At 43.0% G+C, this 21,186-nt stretch overlaps 4 non-coding genes across 4 annotated transcripts; all 4 read right to left on the bottom strand.

Annotated features, from left to right (window-relative positions):
• Positions 1-8,860: 8,860 nt before the first annotated feature.
• Positions 8,861-8,943, bottom strand: trnal-cag (transfer RNA leucine (anticodon CAG)). The gene has a single exon. It is a non-coding gene; the product is annotated as a tRNA-Leu (tRNA).
• A 465-nt stretch (positions 8,944-9,408) lies between these two features.
• On the bottom strand, positions 9,409-9,491 carry trnal-cag (transfer RNA leucine (anticodon CAG)). Its single transcript has one exon. It is a non-coding gene; the product is annotated as a tRNA-Leu (tRNA).
• Positions 9,492-10,553: 1,062 nt separating this feature from the next.
• On the bottom strand, positions 10,554-10,625 carry trnaq-cug (transfer RNA glutamine (anticodon CUG)). The gene has a single exon. It is a non-coding gene; the product is annotated as a tRNA-Gln (tRNA).
• A 3,884-nt stretch (positions 10,626-14,509) lies between these two features.
• trnaq-cug (transfer RNA glutamine (anticodon CUG)) lies at positions 14,510-14,581 on the bottom strand. Its single transcript has one exon. It is a non-coding gene; the product is annotated as a tRNA-Gln (tRNA).
• Between the last annotated feature and the right edge of the window lie 6,605 nt (positions 14,582-21,186).

The following is a 21,186-nucleotide window of genomic DNA, read 5'->3' as shown; positions in this document are numbered from 1 at the left end:
CTAACACTTTGATACCTCACAAAGACACAGAGCTGTGGATGAATCACGTTTGTCACAGTTCCTTTTAGGAAGCCTGACTTTGTCCTGTGCAGCTGACCTGTCACATTTCCATAAGGGAGTGTAATGTTTACTGACTGTGCATTGAGTCAGCTTCCCTCTCTTGCCTGTTTTACCAGAAGTGGTTTTTAGGAACCTGCTGTGCCTGCGCTGCCTTCCGGCATCAGTTTCGTTATTTGAGCTTGCTCAGCCAAACAGTTTCTGGTTTCTGAAGGGCGGTTTTCTCTGATGGGCCGGTCTCCAAGCACTGAAGAAGTTGTTTAATTAGGTGAGAACATAACAGAAGCAAAACCAGAGATTTAGGTGGCATAGAGACACCTAACATTTACATTACATCTGAATACACAATCACAAATGTATCCACTAAGATGTTACAGTTGGAGTTAAAGTTCAGTCTTGTCCTCTTCCCTATTGTTTTAGAAAGGGGAATAACAGGAAATCGACTATTATTCTCCCCTCAGGGATCCTCCCGGAGAGCCACTACAATGGAAACATTAAACTTAATTTGTTATTAATGAGATTAATAACCTATTAATAACACCATTTATGTGTGTATCTTTTAACATCTCCCACCATTGACCCCCTGAACTTTAACAACAAAGGTCAAAAGGGCAACCCTCTCTCCGTGCATAAATGATTCACCTGTGCAGTGCTTTGGTGGATGTTCAACAAGGCAGAGATGACCAGAAATGTGCACAGCCAAGTTTTTTGTCAGTTAACACTGCTACCGTCAAAGCAATGAGGTTTGGCAAAAGGGGAAATAACATGCTTGCCGCTGAAGACGCTGAAGTGCTGACGTATATGAGAATGATTACCTGGTAGCATACCGAAGGATCTCGAGCATTCCTCCCCGGCTAACATGCATAACGACGTCCTATTGTTCAAGTTTTAACTTGTCTCAGAGGACGCCCTAAAAAAAAAAAAAAAAAAAAACTGCCTGCCAGCTCCAAACTTGCTTGTTGTCTCAAAGAAGCCAGCAAGTGATTTCAACACATGAAACAACAAGTACTCTTTAATACACCTGAAGGAGTGTCTCTATCACAATAAGTAGAAGGTAATGACCTGAAGAAACACTGATGTTAAAGTGGTAAAAAACATACTACTTTGCTAAAGCTCAGATTCACACACACTCATATTCAGGATCATTCTCTGGAGTGAAACTGTATTAGGTTGTTCTGTCCCACTCTGTACACTCCGCTTCCAGAAAAGAAGGCAAAAGGTCAGACCAACAAGGTGGATGCTGTCAGAAACAGGAGCGCAAACCCGGATCTGTTTTCAAACCCGTAGTGGCCTCACTCAGTCCCAGACAAAAAAGGGCAACGAACTCCAACCGAAGGTGCCATGTTTCAGCCTCCGCCCTTTGAATCTTATCTGTTCACATGCGTGCACAATTACTGGAGGCAAATCAGTTAACACTGGTGACAGGCCTACAGCTTCGACACTCCTGTTTTACACACAAAGGTGCTTTATGAAATGGAAACATAAAAATACATTTTATTGAGGTAATTGGAGTGGCAGTGGAACCCATAAACAATGATGAAAGTATAATTACCGTCATTATGGCCATTCATTTTGTCTCTTTTATGTGAATCATAATGGGTAAATTTGGGGGATTTTTATCCAAGTATGGAGAGAACACAACACATTTTGGTAAACTTTATATAACTCTGGATAATAAGTTTAGTTAATTTGGCTGCTCTTCACTTTTATTGAAGCGAATAAACTAAAAGCAGCGTGATTGACTTGGAGTTCCTGCCTTTATATGACTAAAGCTCTAGATATGCATCATCTCCAACGCCCATGAGAGGTGTCTTATTTAGTGCGTGGGTGACTCAGCTGTTACCATTTTAACAGATCAAAACTGGTTCTGTGTGCGTCTGATTCCACCTTTTTTTTTTAAATGACTACGTAAATGCTTTCTTGTGACAGACGAAACAACACAAATAAAGCAGTTTCTGGGCGTTATGAAACAACCACATGAATTCTGTGAAAATTCTGCCAATAATAGAAAATGACTAAATTGTTATATATTTTCTTTTAGAACAGAACAGATGCTGTCAGAGTCATAGTGGCACAAAGACAGGGCTAAATATGCCCACATGTGATGCTGCTTCCCCCTCTAAGACATACATACTTTAGGTCACTGGTTAAACACCTGCTTTGTGATGCATGCACTGATCTCCACAGTCAACAAACTGTCAAAGAGTCTGAATTAATGACTTTTATGTGCAAGCAGCCTGTAGGAGAGAAGGGTAGCATCCGTGGTGAGCTACCTGCAGCCTGCATGCACCCACATAGACCACATGTACAGCTATCTTCCCAGTTTTTTTTTCTTTTCTTTTCTTTAAAAAGGGTTCTGCAGTTCCCCTCACATGATGAAAGAAGGAGCTGAAAAGGGAAGCTTTGATGTTTATACGCACCCAAAGGTAATCTGTGACTGAAATAGATGATGGTGTCTTTTGTTACAGTCGCACACATGCAAAAATAAAAACAGGAAACAATAGGAGGGAGGACTTATTTTTACTTTGCACCCAATCTGTGCAATTTTCAAAAGTGGCACACATGACAGAGATGATGTAAGCCGCTACATAGAAAGCCTGAATGTGCTGTTAATGGCCCACACTGCTGCAAGAAACACTGTAGTAGTGTGACCCATTATGAGGTTTTTTTCCTGCCTAGTAGTGGCACCAGGAATTTCTCTCATCTATTGAACCTTCTTTCAACACTGCTTTAACTCTAATTGTGCTACACACACACACACACACACACAGAGAAATCCAAAACACACAGACATCATTCTCTTTGCCATCAAACCAGTCAGGCTACCTGTGATTGTGTCTCAGTGTGTAACCTGAAATAACTACCATTGCTATGTGAAGCATGAGAGTTTAAGTGGTACTGAATGGAATCCTAAAATACCCGCAATGTTTTGTGTGTCTGTATGTGTGGAGCATGTGTGTGTGTGTGTGTTGGTTTTGCATTCCCACATGGATTGTGTGCACACATGCCAGTGCATCAAACTGAAGACATTAGCTTTCTTACACAGTGCTGAGCTTCGTGCCTTTGTACATTTGTAGAGCTCAGTCACATGTAGCTGGCTAGCATGTGTATTAGTGCTTCATTTTCTACTCATAATTCTTGGGATGCAGTGGAGGGTGAAATCACCCCAACTTTCATCTTTTATTATGGGGGCGCTGATTTTGCCTTCTTTCTTGTAGCTTGATAAAAACATTTATGATGTGTCACTTTTACGGATGTGAACTCATATTACTTTGACGAAACTTCATCTGTATCAGTTTTTGGACCAAGAATGTGTTGAGCTAAATACTAATGTGAAGCTATTGTGAAGCCAGGCTGAAAGTCTGTCTCCTCTGGCAAGATGCTAGTGCTGCTAAAATGCATCCCTGAGGTTTATCCTCTCCGTGCTGATTGTCACTATATATGAAGCATGTAATGCGTTCCTTAGACTTCAGATGCTTCTAACCATACATTAACCTTCAGAAAAAACTGTCTCAGTGTCACATTCGATCTGTCCGAGTGGACCCCTAAAGGTGAGAATGACCTACTCGCACACACAGGTTCAAAGCATGCTATCTAGGATCTCTGCTGCTATGGCAACATAACATGAATGCCTGTGTGTCTGTGTCTGTATGAGTGTGTGCTCTGGTGGTCTCTTTGATGATCAATTCTAAGAGTTGGGGTTAGTGTATATTTGAGGTTCAAGGAGAGAGGGTGAAGAAGGACAAGAAGAAAGAAAGAGGAGGGAAGGGAGGCAGGGAGGGGCAGAGGAGAGGTTGAGGGTCAGCTAAACAAAAGACTCTTTGGCTGCGGTTCCTTGGGTCAGGACTTAGAGGGCAGGAAGTAGTGGAACAATATCCGGCACTTCAGGTTAGGACCTCCCACCCCCACCAATCTCGAATCTCTCTCCCTTCCTCACACACACTCACAGGTCACCCAGTGTGCCTTGACAATGTGTGTTGATCAAAGGCAAGCTCTGGCTCCTGGGGTCGGGGCTGGGGGAGCAGTATGGGAGATTAGCCTGGGAGGGAGCTGTGTGTGTGTTCATGTGTACTGAGGGTCAGCAGGTCTGGGGTTATTTCCCCAAAGTCTGCCATTCATCAGGGCAGGTTTAATGAGTGCACATTTAGAATGTGAGACAGTTTCAGAGGAAACTGGTGTAAACAGCATATACACCAGTACTGAGATTTTGATAAGGTATATAGACCTAATGTTATTCTGCACAAACCTTTTCTAATGTGTCTAATATGTATATTGTTATTGCTGAGTTTATCACCAATAGATATTATATGTATATCAAAAACCCGTAGTGTACTAGCTCTAGCTGTGTTCAGGGAACTTAGCATCAAGTGACTGCCACATGTCTTCTGTCTGACATGCTAAAGGTATCAGTATGATAAAAGTCATTTACTACTGCAACGAAAACAAGACTCATGAGAGACTGATTAAAGTTAAAAATAAAATGCAAAAAAGGCAATAAAAACAAATAGGAGCATGAATGATGAACAATCAGGCCAAAAACACTGGCAACATCCAAGTACTTTGGTTGAAAAGCAGATAAGAAGACCACAAGTATGATCTCCTTGGGGGGGTTGTCCTAAAGAGCTGGGATCCTATAAATTCTGGTCCCCCTTGTTCTCCAGCCTGAACTGTGGAATGGTTAGAACCCAGAGCTGGTTGGAACACTGATTGGTTGACCAGTGAATTTTTTACTTTGAAATCTTTTTTATCCAGCTCTGTGTGCTGAGCCAGATTTGACAAGGAGCGACTGAAGACTGGCAGTATTTACGCTGCAGGAGGCTGACTTTCCGTCCTCATGAGCCTCCGGTGTGCAGATGGAGAAAGAGGAACCCAAAAAAAGCAGAAATCAAATTGTCGTGAGTGGTCCCACTTCCCTTTCCTCATATAACAGTAACATTTCAATACCTCCAGCATAATGTTGTATGGCCTCATCTGTGTTCATGTAAACACTTAGTTCATGTTGCATCAGAACTAATAGGTAATCCTCAGTCGGGATGTACAGTCTGCAGCTGTGGCGCTGACAGTACATATTTGCCAGTTTCATTCCAATATGTAAAACATCTTTGTGGCTGATCCATGGCTGTTTTGTTGTTTCATCTGTTTTGTAGGTGACATTCAGAAGTGCTCGGAAGCTCAAGTTGCCTGTATGTATTTTATTCAGGCCATGGCTGCTTTTGTTGTGGTTGTTGTTGCTGGCAGGGGATATTTAAACAAGTGGTAAGGAGTCTGGGCAGGTTTGACGTTTGCTTTGTTTGCCTCATCATCTCAGATTTGAACAGTAGTGACACTCCAGAGAATATGCATGCTTCAATGCAGATAGAGAGAGAGAGAGAGAGAGAGAGCAGACGGCGAGGAGAGAAGGTGAGTTGGAGGGACAAAAAATAGAAAGTTGAAAGAAAGTCAAAAAAGACAAAGATGAGGGATGACTTTCTAGATCTGTGCCGTCAAAGAGGATCACATCTGGATATAGAAAAGGAAGGAGGGATGATGGGAGCCCCAGAGAAACCCAGTTCAACAACTTCTAGAGAAATTAGCCTTCCTGACTCACAGAAAAAGCAGAGTGCTCTGCAGCAGGGAGATAACAGAGACAGAGAGAGAAAGTAGAAGAGAGGAGGCAAGGCTGAGCAGGTGGACATGAGCCAACATGTCGCTTGGGGCAGAAACTGTGGCTTCAGAGCAGAGAAGTGAAGAGAGGAGGAATTTTAATGACCCAGAAACCAGCCCAGCAGGTCTGGAGGGGAGGAATGCCACAGATACCTCCCTCTTCCTCCCTATTCCTCTTCTACATCTCCAGCTTCACATTGGTAAAAAGAAAAGACCCCTGCTCCCTTTATTAAAGGTGATATCACACGAACATGATCTATCACACCTTTTTATCTTCCCCTGCTCTGATATAGATAATCTGTGATTTTTTTTATAGTCATGTTTGTTTTCTTGTGTTTGCAGTTAATGATTCCTTTGAGTTTCTGTTTACACATGGCTACGTGTCAGCTTTCCCTTTCCCCCTCTGCTCAGCTGATTTTCCAAGCATGACTTTAACCTTTGTGCCCGTCCGTCACACTCTCTCAGAGTGGTGTGACTCTTGTTTTCCTTTCTCAGTCAGACCCAACGCTCTTTCACTGTTTTCATTCACAGATGCCTCATGAATCAGCCTCTCTCTCTTCTATTCTAATCAGTTCAGGAGCAGATGACTTACTGTCCTGCTGTGCTAGCAGGACTCAGGGCTCTTGAGCACGTGACTTATGAGGTGGGGTGCAGTTTTGGTTTTCATTCTCAGGTGCTAAGCTCCATTACACTTTGTGCAATGACTATAGTGTTATTTATAGACTGTTTGACGTCACACTGTCACTTTAACACCATATGCATATGTTTTAACATTTCCTCTGCTAAACAGTAAACATCATATTTCCTGTTTTTGTTTTTGTCTCAGTATCTTCTTACTGGAATACAAACAGAATGAGGTAATGCACTGCCTGTATATTTAGTTTGCTTATAAGTGAAACTGACACAATAGTCCCACACAAGGAAGAGAAAAGAAGACAAAAAAGTGGACATTTGTCCCTCAAAATCTTAATATTGATCTGCAGGGTGTCTAATGTCAACCATCTGCACCAATCTCTGCTCCAGACAGCAACATATCCTAAAAGACAACCACTCATGAAATACTGTACATGCTCTGTTTAACTCCTCCAAGAATGATTTCTGATTATTCCACTGACCCTATGACCTTTCAGCTTTCCTGATCGATTCTTTTATATGTTCAATGCTTGAGCCCAATATTCATCAAATTTACCCTACAGGGTCAAACCTCTCCTCTAACCGACCATCGTGTTCCTCTCTTTAAAATCAGTGACTGATTATGAATTTCCCAGAATCCCCCTCCCAAAAAAACAAAAATAAATCCAAAGAAATAACAGAAGCTGTTTGATCATTAGGAATTTGCACTGCTACAAACTGCTCACGTACTTAAAGTGGAGGAGTGGTGTCTAAAAATTCTTAGCTTTTGTCTCAGATTCTAACCTCTTCTTGTCTGTTATCATCTCCTCTCAGACTGATGTGTGATACTCCTTTCTTCTACTTGTCCTATCATATTGTGTTTCCTTTGTCCTCCTCCCTCACTGACCATCCGTCACTGCAGATGACAACTACACAAAGACATCAGAGGAATCATGGGAGAATCTGAGAAAAACAATAAGAGTAGCTCCTGGCTAAAGTGTTAAAATTCCATCTGAACTGACTGAAGTAGAGGTGGAGGATGATCGAAAGAATGACACTCCTCCGTTTCCTGCCTGGAAAAACAGTTTGGCAGACAGGGTCAGTCTCACACACACACACACACAAACACTCACACACAAACACTCAGACACATGCATGCACAGATACAGCAATGTTGACAGGAAAACAGCTTGTTGCCAGGACAGAGTATTCATTTATTGCTTCCCCTCTGTCTCTGAGCATGCACCATGTGGCACTGACTGGCACACACACACACACTCACACTTTGTTCTGTACATTGTTCTGTAAGTGCATGGCAGCAGTTATGCAATGAACAGCAGTAAGTGTCAAGGATAAACTATGGGAAGTGGAGCTAAAGGTGAGAGGGTTGTATGCATTGTGTGCATGTGTGTTTTTTAAGAAAATATTCACACTACTCATGTGTGCCCACTGGAGTGTTTGTGTGTGGGTTGTAGGACAACTGACTCATGCAGAGCCTGAACTTTATCCCCTGTACGTTCTGCACAGGAAGTGTGTGCACAGCAGTCGCCTTTGTTTTGCGGCAGAGTTTGAGCAGGAATCAATCACCTCATTTCCTGGCAAGAGGTCAGAGTGGCAGGAGAGGGGAGGAGAGGAGAGGAGAGGAGAGAGAGGACAAGTTTTACAAATAAAAACCCACAAAAACAACCATATCAAATCCTTGAAACCACCCCCCTAACAACTCAAACAAAGGGCAAACACCGTGAACAGTGAACAAATAAAACAAAGTCTCACCCTGTGAACAAAACCCACACTCCTCCCCTACCTCAGGATCCAGGTGTGCTCTGTATGTATGTGTATGTGTTCGTAGCTATAGCCTCATGTACAATCCTCCACTGGAGGTCTGCTGTCTGTTTCTCAGATTCTACGTACAGGGACAGAGAGTTGCCTTTTGGAGAGAAGTCTGGGCCAAGAAAACTCTGTCCACCTCGAGTCCTTAACCTCTGCCCAAGACCGTGGGTTCAAAAAAAAGGAGAGAAGAGGAGAGGAAGAATAGATGGATATGTAGAACAGCAGAGAGGGAACACACACAGGATAAATTGTCTTTTTATGACACAAAGTTCAGGAAGTGTAGTCAGCAGGGTGTTATAACTAACAACAAGTTGTCCTCCATCCACAGTTTGTGACCTTCTGAGGATAAACACACTCCCTGCTGGGGATAAAAGAAGGAAGATTGTGAATAAAGACTGGTGTGACTCAGTGCCCCGCTTAGATCAACATATAAAAAGGTCTTGCACACAAATGCTGCCACACTGTAGTCTAAACACCAAGTTATTCACTGAACAGCCTCAGGGCTGTCTTCTCTTGTTGACTGAGCTTTCTGTGGTTCCAGGAAGTCAGAGGGTGCAGCTGAGTCCTTGACAGTAAAGCAGTACACCTGAGCAGACTGGGTTCAGGAGCTATAAATGAGCCCCTCATTTGATCCGCCATGAAAACTGACACAGACAGCAGTGATACCAGACCCTGTGGGGCCTCAGGCAAGGAGGTCTCTGGTCCTTGCAAAAGCAGCTGTCAGAAGTGGGATTCGAACCCACGCCTCCAGAGGAGACTGCGACCTGAACGCAGCGCCTTAGACCGCTCGGCCATCCTGACTGCGTAAAAGGTCACTAGGTCAAGTGAGTTCGCGTACCGCCACTATATATATCCAATGGTATAGAGTAGTATAGAGCATGCAGTGCAGAACAGACCATGTGAAGGGTTTAGGCTGAGGTTCCAGGTTACACCTTTGGTGTCCTTAAAACACGCTACTGATCAGTTTTCCTGCAGGCACTAGAGATCTGGTCTCGGTTTGCTCCTCTAGTGATTGGAGCCTGCTGCATCCTGCATAACATCTGTGTGGCAGCAGATCACATTCTAAAGGAGGAGGAGGACAGAAATGGGATGCCAGACAGGGTGACCTGGCTAAAAACTTTGCTATTTATTGAAAAATGTAGGAGGAAATGCCATTTTTCCAGGAACACATTGATATATTGTGTGTTCTTAGTACTTCAAGTAGTTCAGTACAGTTCACATATCACAACATAATGTTACAGATGTAGCTGGAAGTGTCAAAACTGCTGTCAGAAGTGGGATTCGAACCCACGCCTCCAGAGGAGACTGCGACCTGAACGCAGCGCCTTAGACCGCTCGGCCATCCTGACTGCTTGAAGAGTCACTAGGTCAAGTGCGTTCGCGTACCGCCACTATATATATCCAATGGTATTGAGCAGTATGGAGCATGCAGTGCAGAACAGACCATGTGAAGGGTTTAAGGCTGTTCCATACTGGGAAGATCAGTGTAGCTGACTGTAGCAGACCTCTGGTCTGCGTGAGTTTAATTCTGTGAACGTTTGGATGACTGTCTGGAATAATACATCCCATCTCCCAGTGCTTAATGTGCGCGTCCAGCCACTGTAACGCCGTGATCAATACTGGGATTAATTTTTAGCGCCACCTTTTGGACAGACACTCTGTGCGCTGTGTTTCTCCTTCCAGGAGCTGTTTGCCAGCTGCTCATCTAAACTGTCCATCGTCGTTGTACTTCCTCCTTCTGTCTGTGTGTCTCCACATTCATCACGTCCACAATAAATTCTGACCAATCACAGCATTGTTGACGCACAGCCTTGAGAGAAAAAGTTCTGGGGAGGGAGTTCTCTGTTCTTGTGGGGTATGGATCCAGCTTTTGGCTGAGGTTCCATGGTGTCATGGTTAGCACTCTGGACTCTGAACCCAGTGGTCCTTGGATCTACCAGACTCATACATAGTTGAGTGTAATGTATGAGGTTTGAACATAATTTTATAAAAGTGAGTAAGTTAACTGGATGATTTACAGTGCAAGGGGATAAAAAAGCAGTCCATCAAAACAGTCTCACACAAAGTGTTCTTTGTTGAGGTTACACTGAGATTTGAACTTGGATCGCTGGATTCATGCAGCACTGAAGCCAATTCATCAGTATCAACTTTAAAGCACATATTGGTGTCGCTTTAACTGTAACTCCTGTTAAAAAAACATGATTGTTTGTCTTTTTAAAAAGGGGGGACCGGAGGGTGTGCTCCAACTACAGTCACACATATTGGTGTCACTTTAACTGTAACTCCTGTTACAGTTAATTGTTACTCCTGATTGTTTGTTTTGAGCAATTACATCAAATTTGTATCTTTTGTCCACAACAGAATTCTACAGAAGTTGTTACAGAGTAGTTACTTTGTTCAGGAATATAATTAGGTCCCACCGAGATTTGAACTCGGATCGCTGGATTCAGAGTCCAGAGTGCTAACCATTACACCATGGAACCCTACAACAAGCAATCAATCTGACTCAGTTTAGTAAGCATGACTGACTCAAGAACTGACTCACGCTGTGGCAGATGAGCTGTTTCCTGTCTCCACCTTTCATATCTGAGGCTTCAGTCTAATTATGAATGAATACAATGAAATAATATGTATACATTGCACAATTACATTTTTTGATCTAATTGCTATGATGACAACAAACCGCACAGACCGCTGAGTGCTGCGGGCTGAGAGACAGAGGACTGTAGCCTGATGCTGGACTATGAGTTCAGACTGGATGGATTAACATTAAACCAAAGTATGAAAACTTTGCATGCTGTCTGCTAGTTTTATCCGCTAAAACACACAGTTAAAATAGGAATATTTTAGTTTTATTATTATAAAAGCTTTTTCCCTCAGTAGTATTACAGGGTATCTGTGATGTGAGGGGGGCATTTCTGGATGTTTATATAGGTAATCATGGGAAGTAAAAACAGAAATATTTCTGTTTTATATTAACAAATATAAACTTTTTTGTACCTCAAGAGAAGAGATACAACTGGCATCAACCAAAGGATAAAAGCAACATTGGGCACACCTTTGGTGTCCTTAAAACACGCTAGTGATCAGTTTTCCTGCAGGCACAAGAGATCTGGTCTCGGTTTGCTCCTCTAGTGATTGGAGCCTGCTGCATCCTGCATAACATCTGTGTGGCAGCAGATCACATTCTAAAGAAGGAGGAGGACAGAAAGGGGATGCCAGACAGGGTGACCTGGCTAAATGCCTTGATGATCCAGCGGCACTGTTGGGAAAACAGGTCCATGCCAGACTTGCTGCCCAGATCTCTTTGTAATAATCTATAATAACAGTTAATAAATGTATACAGACTGGGAAAGAAACTTCAACAGCCTAATCTAAAGTTTATCTATTCATTTTTCACAGCGCTGAAGTTGTTTATGTGGTATACAACAAAATGGATTGTATAATGAATTATTATAACTGATGATTAAATGTGCAATGTGATTTATACATATTATTTCATTGTATTCATTTGTAATTAGACAGATACTGAAGCCACAGAAAAGTCAGCTCATGAGTGAGTCCTTTTTCATTCACTTTCAAACTCAGGTCTTTAATATATTTGGAAGAGGCAGAACATGTTACATAACTCTGAATGTTTGGAATCTCTGTGTGTCATCAATCTTACATACATATCACAACATAATGTTACAGATGTAGCTGGAAGTGTCAAAACTGCTGTCAGAAGTGGGATTCGAACCCACGCCTCCAGAGGAGACTGCGACCTGAACGCCAGCTGGCGAAGGATCGTCCGTACAATGTTGGAAAATGTTGGACACAAGAGCCAATCACAAGCCTTCAATTGCTGGAGGTGCACCCAATCAGCTAGCGGATTTCTTCCCCACTGTCCAACATTTCCAACATTTGACCAATCACGGTGGACAAATGTTGGAGCAGAGAATCAGTATGGCGCATACCGGTCGTCATTCATTCTGCACTAGCTAGCGAGAAAAACAGTCGGTATGGTAATTAAACACTTGCTACAGTGCCGTGTGACACTAGTTTAAGTTTGTGTGTCATGTAAACTCTGGTACTGTGTTGACGTTTTTATAGATTGATAAATTTGTTGAGTTACGGCCGTTACACAAAGTGGATTTTGTTTTGCCACTCGGTGCTTACTAATGTTATTTAAGGTGCAGTGTTTAAACACCAAACCTGAGAATCAAAGTATTTCCACCCACGTTGTAGCACTACCACATAAGTAATGTTTTTATTTAGATTTTATGGTGTATTGCCATATAGAAATGTCTTCCTGTAAATAAACATTGTCCCTTAATGCCTATTACCTATAGAGAAAGGCCGCTCAAGGCGACGGCATTCTTTGTAATATTTTATTTTATATTGTTGTGAGGACAGCGGGGGTCGGGTGATCTATTTTGCCAGCTGACATGCTGTGGGTGAAAGGAGACGAAGGACTGTCATCAGGGGAGGAGAGACGCCAAGGACAGCGGTGGCAGACAGGTGAAGGAAAACGGGGAGAGTAAGAGGGACCCGTGATGCGAAAAAAAATATGGACAATAACCATTTTTTATGGACAAGGATCGCCCAGGGAGAGAGAGGATCCTGTGTGGGGTTCACCAGGAGGAGTTTTTTGTTTGTTTGCCTGTTACTTTTTGATCGGGACTGAAGGGACATTTATTTGTAAATATGGGTCGGATTACAGCGTTATTTGGGATGTAAGAAAATATGATTTTGAGTTAATAAACCCGAAACAGTCTCATTCAAGTGTCTGTGGTCTGTATTATGCAACAAAGGTAAACACGGGAGAGTCCCTGCTTAATAGTAACACTCCGTTTACTTTAGGCAGACTGTTAAAACGTTTATCCATATGTCCATTTGTAAAAATGATGCCAAAAATGTAGCAGATGCAGATCAACACTAGCATTCCTGTGGTCGCCGGTTCGAATCCAAGCTGTGGTCCACAGTAAAATCCTAAAAGTGTCAATTTGAGTTTCTGCATCCTGAAATACGTACATAAATTAGATATGTTTCCACAACTTTCCTTTCTTTTTTCATTTTTCCCTTTTTCCCCTCTTTTTCCTCTTCTTTTCTTTTCCCCCCTTCTCCCCCCTTCTTCCCCATCTTAGACGGACGAATGTTCCCCAGCTTGAACGCAGCGCCTTAGACCGCTCGGCCATCCTGACTGCTTAAAAAGTCACTAGGTCAAGTGCGTTCGCGTACCGCCACTATATATATCCAATGGTATAGAGCAGTATGGAGCATGCAGTGCAGAACAGACCATGTGAAGGGTTTAAGGCTGTTCCATACTCCACGAGAACAGAGAACTTGCTCCATGGGTGGTAAGAGTAAAAAAAAAAGTTTTTTTTGGCACGGAGGTACCATACTCCGCGAGACGTGTGTGTGCAGAACTCCTCATACGGCCCTCCTACGCAGCGCACGTCACACACAAAAGGTTGACAATGCAATTGTATTGCAAATTGTGTTCACAGTCGTGGTTACCTGGCCTAACGAGCTGATAATGCTCAGGGAAGAGGGCGCACAGCATGACAATAGATAGAAGATCAGTGTAGCTGACTGTAGCAGACCTCTGGTCTGTGTGAGTTTAATTCTGTGAACGTTTGGATGACTGTCTGGAATAATACATCCCATCTCCCAGTGCTTAATGTGCGCGTCCAGCCACTGTAACGCCGTGATCAATACTGGGATTAATTTTTAGCGCCACCTTTTGGACAGACACTCTGTGCGCTGTGTTTCTCCTTCCAGGAGCTGTTTGCCAGCTGCTCATCTAAACTGTCCATCGTCGTTGTACTTCCTCCTTCTGTCTGTGTGTCTCCACATTCATCACGTCCACAATAAATTCTGACCAATCACAGCATTGTTGACGCACAGCCTTGAGAGAAAAAGTTCTGGGGAGGGAGTTCTCTGTTCTTGTGGGGTATGGATCCAGCTTTTGGCTGAGGTTCCATGGTGTCATGGTTAGCACTCTGGACTCTGAACCCAGTGGTTCTTGGATCTACCAGACTCATACATAGTTGAGTGTAATGTATGAGGTTTGAACATAATTTTATAAAAGTGAGTAAGTTAACTGGATGATTTACAGTGCAAGGGGATAAAAAAGCAGTCCATCAAAACAGTCTCACACAAAGTGTTCTTTGTTGAGGTTACACTGAGATTTGAACTTGGATCGCTGGATTCATGCAGCACTGAAGCCAATTCATCAGTATCAACTTTAAAGCACATATTGGTGTCACTTTAACTGTAACTCCTATTAAAAATATGATTGTTTGTTTTGAGCAAGTACATCAAATTTGTAACAGAAATCTATAGAAGTTGTTACAGAGTAGTTACTTTGTTCAGGAATATAATTAGGTCCCACCGAGATTTGAACTCGGATCGCTGGATTCAGAGTCCAGAGTGCTAACCATTACACCATGGAACCCTACAACAAGCAATCAATCTGACTCAGTTTAGTAAGCATGACTGACTCAGGAACTGACTCACGCTGTGGCAGATGAGCTGTTTCCTGTCTCCACCTTTCATATCTGAGGCTCCAGTCTAATTATGAATGAATACAATGAAATAATCTGTATACATTGTACATTCAATCATCAGTTGTAATGATTTAATATACAATCCATTTTGTTGACCTGTATATATGTTGAGCATGTCACTGTAGCTTTAATTATATTCACATAGTACACTGGAGTTCACTGTAGTGTTAGAATAGCTGTTATTCTTGGAAAAAGCATAAGCTAAAGGTAGAGTCATTGAAAAATATGACATTAAAGTGATAAGGCACATTTTAGGATCCAACACTCGCTTTGCTGACAGAAAACAGTATTACGGATACTAAACCAGTAGCCGTGGCTGTAACAATTTCTTGCACTGCTTCGTGGAAGGATACCTGAAGCAGTAGAATTTCACTTCACCTGCTTGACCTAGCTTGGTGGCTGTTTGACTGTGTCCTGCTTTGCTTCGCTTTGTCTCTGCATGCAGAAACATGCAAAAATAAAATTTAAATCGATTTTATGGATTCATTTGAATGTGCTCGTTAGACTTGTTTTTGATGAAAAGTGAATTTAACTTCCACCACAGACTCACCCCGCTGTGCTCCCGTAGTTCAAAGTGGGCTCAGCCCTCCTCCACCTGTATCCAACAACATGGCAGCCAGCAGAGAGGAGGTGGAATTTTGCGCCATCAGAGCCAGAAACCAGCGGCCTTTCAAAACTTTCTATCATCGCCTCACTTCTTCTTCTTCTTCCTTTGGTTTTACGGTGGTTGGCAGCCAACCTAAAGGAGCATTACCGCCACCTACTGTTCCGGAGTATGGAACATTGCGTGAGCTATCTATCCTCACGGTGCTGCAAAGATCTTTAATAACACAGATGTCTCGCTCTCTCCCGATCGCGGCGTCACTGCGTGTTTGCGTGTGTATGTAGTAGCGTGAATAATCGAAGCAGTGAGAGCTCAATTATTATAAAAGCTTTTTCCCTCAGTAGTATTACTGCCTCTACTAGCACTACTGCCTCCTCTATTTTGAAGATTCAAAGCGAGAACAGCAACATGTATGCTCTCCCTCCCTTGTTACACGCCTCTAAACCAAGGTGTGACCCCAGAAATCTAATCTGCAGTTAAGCTGTTTATTACTCACCATGGATTTCAGCTCTATACCAGCACAGACTGGCTATGAACTGTCAAAGTGATTATTATTATCATTTTTACCAAAGACGTTTGCATGTTCTCCCTGTGCCTGCGTGAGTTTTCTGCAGATACTCTGGCTTCCTCCCACAAACCAAAGACTTGCATGTTAGGTCAATTGGCGACTTTAAACTGGCCATATCTGTGTGTGGGAGCAGCAAAGCAGGTTAAGAAAACTGATGGGTTTCAAGACATATGTTGCATCCATATAAGATTAATCAGTGGCTTTAACGACATGTACTCATCTCTTGAAAGTGTGGCTTAACTCCCAACCCCTACTGCTGATGTCACACATTATCTTAGCAAACAACAGCCCAACTGTAAACTGTTTTTAGTGTCGCTGGGGACCTCATTTTATGCAATTATACTCTCTACATACAGAAAGTCATCTCCCTCCCCCCTTAATGTGGTACACCCTGATCACCCCCCCATTACAAAAGTGTCAGTGTGGCCATTAAACTGCCGACAGATCCTGGGATCCCACAGGGCAGAGTCCCTAGCCCATTCTTCCTGTGACCTCTTAGCTCTGCATGACATTAACATGTTGCAGAACACTTCACACACACAGATGCTTCTATGATTCTAGAACTTCTGCTAGCATCCAAACTCCTAACATTGTCATAACTTAGCAAACAATGACGCAGACACCCACGTTAAGCCTCCTGATCGGGTATTATAAGTGTGTCCTTCCCTGAGACGTCACGCCTCCTATCACAAGACACTTTTTCCAGGACAAAACAAAGACGTCAGCCTTGAGAAGTGCAGTGTGAGCCTTTGTGGACGAGGCAGATTGCCTGGCATGCTGGTGGAAAGAGAACCACCCTGGTCTGACTGAAGAACACACAGCTGTCCTTTACAGATTTTGGTGAACATCTATTGGTACTCCACTGGGAGCATAATGATGCACTACAATACAGTGTGGTGTATGGGATGTGCTCTGTGGCTAGTAGAAAAACACTTTTGGTGAAAACTCTTTAGTGCAAGTTTGGGGCAGGTGGATTGTGTTACCTGTGGATGTGCTGATGTCCTTTTCTTAGATATAAGCTGAGTGTCAGAAAATAAAGTGTGACTCAGCTGAACCACTGTCTTATTTGATGAATAAAATCAGAGTGAAAAAGGAACAAATTAAGAAGAAAGTGAAGGGCTAGAGTTAATGATGTTAGCAGTTAACACTTTAAGCTGCTTGAGGGTGACATATTGCAGTAAAGATGAACACAATAACAGACACAGTATGATGGAACAAACCTCAGAAGAGACCACAATAAAAAAAAACAGAGAACATGAGATATGGAGGCGGACAAAGAAAGCATTAAACAGTGGAGCAGAGAGAGGGGAGTGAAACGTGACAGAAGGACCGGGGAGTCGGTGCCGCAGCAGGGAGGAGGTGGTAATATGGAAAATGTGCTGCCTGCTACTGTCTCTGTGCAACGGTTAAGTCATAGAGATTGTATGAATCACTGGAGGACTGCTGACCCATCTGGAACACAGCTGCAAGTGTGAAGAATGTGCGTATGTGCCTGTGCGCGCATCGGTGTCTGCGCTGCCTACGTGTGGGAGATAAAGCCACCATGTGTAAAAACTTGGGAGCTTTCTTAAGAAGAAGGGGTTTATCCCACCACACCCGCCCACACAAGTCATCTGCGGAACAAATAAATGCAGAAAATCTGTTGAAACCTACCCTGATCGATATAAAAGGAAACACAAAAGACAGATTATTCTCTGTTGTTCACTGATTTATTACATTATTCTTTAGAAACGGTTAGGAGCTGAAATAAATGTATATTTATAGAAGATTCATGTGCAGATACAACAGTATCAGTAAATTCAGATGCTGATGATCGTATCAAATTGATTGGATTAGGTAAGTGTCATCCATAGACTATACACACATCTTTTAAGTCCTTCCTCGCACATTTAGTCTTGTGACTTCGACAGCAACATGTGGTAAAATCTGAAGCTCAGCATGTTCTTTGTGTCAGATTATGGTTGCTATGTTATGTAGAGTGTTTTCTGTTTTGGAAGGAGGTTATTGAGCGGTGAGTGGATGAAAAACCTACACCAACACACCAACAAAAGGCGACTTTTTTTCCACATATACACACTTTGAAGCATGCTAAATCTATTCACACAAACACCGTCTGACTGACACGCAGTCAGAGAGAAACACGCCATTGTTATCCTGGTAATGCTCGCCAGTGCATGTCAGCAAGGCTGTCTGCTGTTCTGGTGTCAGACCCTGGTGTCTATCCTTCACGCCAGCAGCTTCATGACCTACTGCCTCGCGTGCCTCAGTCTGCATGCATGCTTTTGTGTGTGTGTGTGTGTCTGGAGGCTCCTGGACTGCCAGCTGTATTATCAGCATGCCCATGGAGAGCCTTGCCTCGCAGGACAGAGAACACAGAGAGGGGCTGTGACCCACCTCTTTCCACGCTAACGCTTCCATGTTAACACGAGCCACACATGCCTGTCTGTTCGTGTGTGTGTGGAGGAGGGAATAAAAGAGAATAGACCTGTGTGTGTGTGTGTGTGTGTGTGTGTGTGTGTGTGGGAGGGGGCAGACAGGTTTCAGTACAGGAGGGGGGAGGGCAGAGGTGACTTGGAGGGTTTTCACATGTTTATTTCTCCTCACGCTCACATGCGAACAGCACTCTCCTCATAAGACCTGTCTTAACCGGTGGCACACCAACACACACTCTTGCATATATTAACCCCTCATAGGGAATTAGACATTTACTCTGATCCACACCTCATAAGATCAATGTGGCACACCAGCAAACAAAGTGCTTCCATATTCACAGTCTACATGTACACAGAGTCTCATGCAAATATGTTTTTTATTACCGTGCCATTATGGCCTCAGCACACAATTCCTTCTTGACACGGCATTAGCTGCCGGTGGTGTTTAACATGCAGACCTTACAGATACACGTGCAAACAGTGTATGCCAGCTGCACGTCACAGGGTTTCATTTGGAGGGAATGTTTTTGATCTCGTCTTGATGGAGACACGAGCAAAGTGGACAAATGGACAGGCGCAGAGATTACAGCCAGCTGAGCAGCAAAGACAAGAAAACTAGTCAGTAGTTTTTTTTATCCACTTTATATTACATGATATTTTAAACAAATGTTGAAAACATAATAAAATATCATCCTTTTGATGTGCCAGCCAGGCAACTATTGCTAGAACAGCTTTAAGACCCTCATATTGTACATACAATGAATTTAATTTGGATTTCGATAGCCAAAGTAACACTAAAATAACACTTAAGTTAAACCAAAACATCACATTATTTAATGATATCGTACTAAACAGCCACCATGTTGTAGCAGAGTTCTGAATGGCCATTGGGTCAAAGACAGTGTCGGTCTGATTTTTAAGAAATTGAAGTTTTAAATTCAATAGGATAGATATAAAAGCAGACATGCCAGAAGGCAGAACTGTTTTTGTGTAGAAAAAAAAACGGGGACAATTGATGGTATGGACGGTAGAATCAGACAGACAGTCTGCAGCAGCAGCCCCGGCTCTTTGATCCTGGTTTTTATATAGAGCTGTTGAGACACACAGTGCATCCAAGAAGAATTCCTGTTATCTCACACATGGTCTCCAGCCACATGTCTGATCAGAATGCTCCACATATGGTGCGTGGAACACATCCAAACACACCAAGGAGCTTCATGGCAGAATGGATGTGAACATACAACACACAGCTGTGAACACAAAGTCACTCCTTTTCTAAAACTAAATACAAAAAGACACCCTTCACTGTTCGGTCTTATATTATCTCGCTGAGTGGGACCTCTGGAGACGTCCCAGTTCCACTAACCTTTTTCCAATGGAGAATCACAGTATCACAAAAGGTCAATACCATCTGCAAACAAAGGAGATGCCGCTGTAATGTCACTTTCCAGACCTTTCTGGAATCTTGATATCTCATCCACGAGCATCGTAAACAGCACATCCGACACCCAGCATGAAAGAGTTTGAGTCAAAGCCAACAATGCAAACTTAGCTCTCACATCAAGTGTGTAAAGTCAAGCTAAACTCCCAGCTTTTCACACTTCATACATACGTACTTCTCTCACTGGATAAATGTGCCTTTTACAGGGCTATAAAACACACTAACACCATCAGCTAAGCTGTCTTTATTCATGTATTATCTCCAAGCCTATGAAAAGCTCATCCGTGCTGAAATGACCAGGACGGAATCTGTGTCGTTCCAGTAGGAATATGACGCTGCTGCTCTTGATCTGGATCACAAGTGGCCTGACTGTGTACCCGGGCAGACGCCACTGTGACAGGCAGCGGACATATCTTGGCCATAAATCCTCACAGCTGCTTCCAGAACAGCGGATCAACTGTCAAACCTTCCCATCAACCTCCTCTGGCACACATGAAAACATTTCTTGGGGGGTGACAGTTGAAATACATAATTTTCAAAGCGAGCATTCCCGACACATCTATACAGCTGGTTTGTGCTCATGGGCTTGAACTCTTCCTGTCATCTGATACGGCTCACCAGCAGCTGCCCTCACAACTGTGTCAGTTATCTGTGGTCAGTACAAACGTCTTCATTGTGGCTTCAGCGAGCTGTCCTCCCTGAACAAATATCTCTTCTTGTAGCTACCAACTGAGGCTGCACTAATCAATGATAAATCAAATGTATAATGCAAAGGGAGTGGATCAATATATCATGTGGTGGCAGAAATAAAAGTGTTTGCTCAGTTCAGTTATTGCTCAGGATAGAAAGAACTAACAAAACCCCCATACAGAAAAAGCCCAGGAACCAGGAACCTTCGCTCCGTGTGCGACCCACTTTATAGTCCCCTGTACACAAATGCTTGATATAGTGAGCAGGCAGCTGTGAGTGAGAGGTTGATTGTCTACTTTTAGAGCCGTAATGGACCTGAACTGGTGTGAATTTGACCTTTTTTCGCTCTTAAATCCACAGGGAAAGGTGTGAAAGGTGGCAGCCATGTTGGAGATCGTTATGTGAGGTTTAATTCTTTTTTTTTTTAAACAGACAAATAAAACTAAAAAAAACATGATGTGCGCCTCCTCTTTTTTTTGGGGGGGCTGTTTTGACGTTGAATGTTTGCTGCTAGCCTGTTACCACATAGCTCCTATAAACATCTTCAAAGCAGGAATGTGTGTGTATGAGCGCACGTGTGTGTCGGTGAGAAAGGTGGGGGGGCGGATTCCTACTATTCTGTTTGTGCTGTGCCCAACACTTCCAGCATATTTGTTTATAGCTCTCCTCTGCTCTTTTCACACAGCATTGATGAAAAAGACACACACATTAAACGCATTTCTTTTGGCAGGCACGACGGCACACACACACACGCACAC

The sequence above is a fragment of the Parambassis ranga genome, chromosome 13 (genome assembly GCF_900634625.1).
Source record: "Parambassis ranga chromosome 13, fParRan2.1, whole genome shotgun sequence".
NCBI classification, from domain to species: Eukaryota; Metazoa; Chordata; class Actinopteri; family Ambassidae; genus Parambassis; species Parambassis ranga.
The sequence above is the reverse complement of the archived record's forward strand: the minus strand, read 5'-3'. Positions and strand labels throughout refer to the sequence as shown.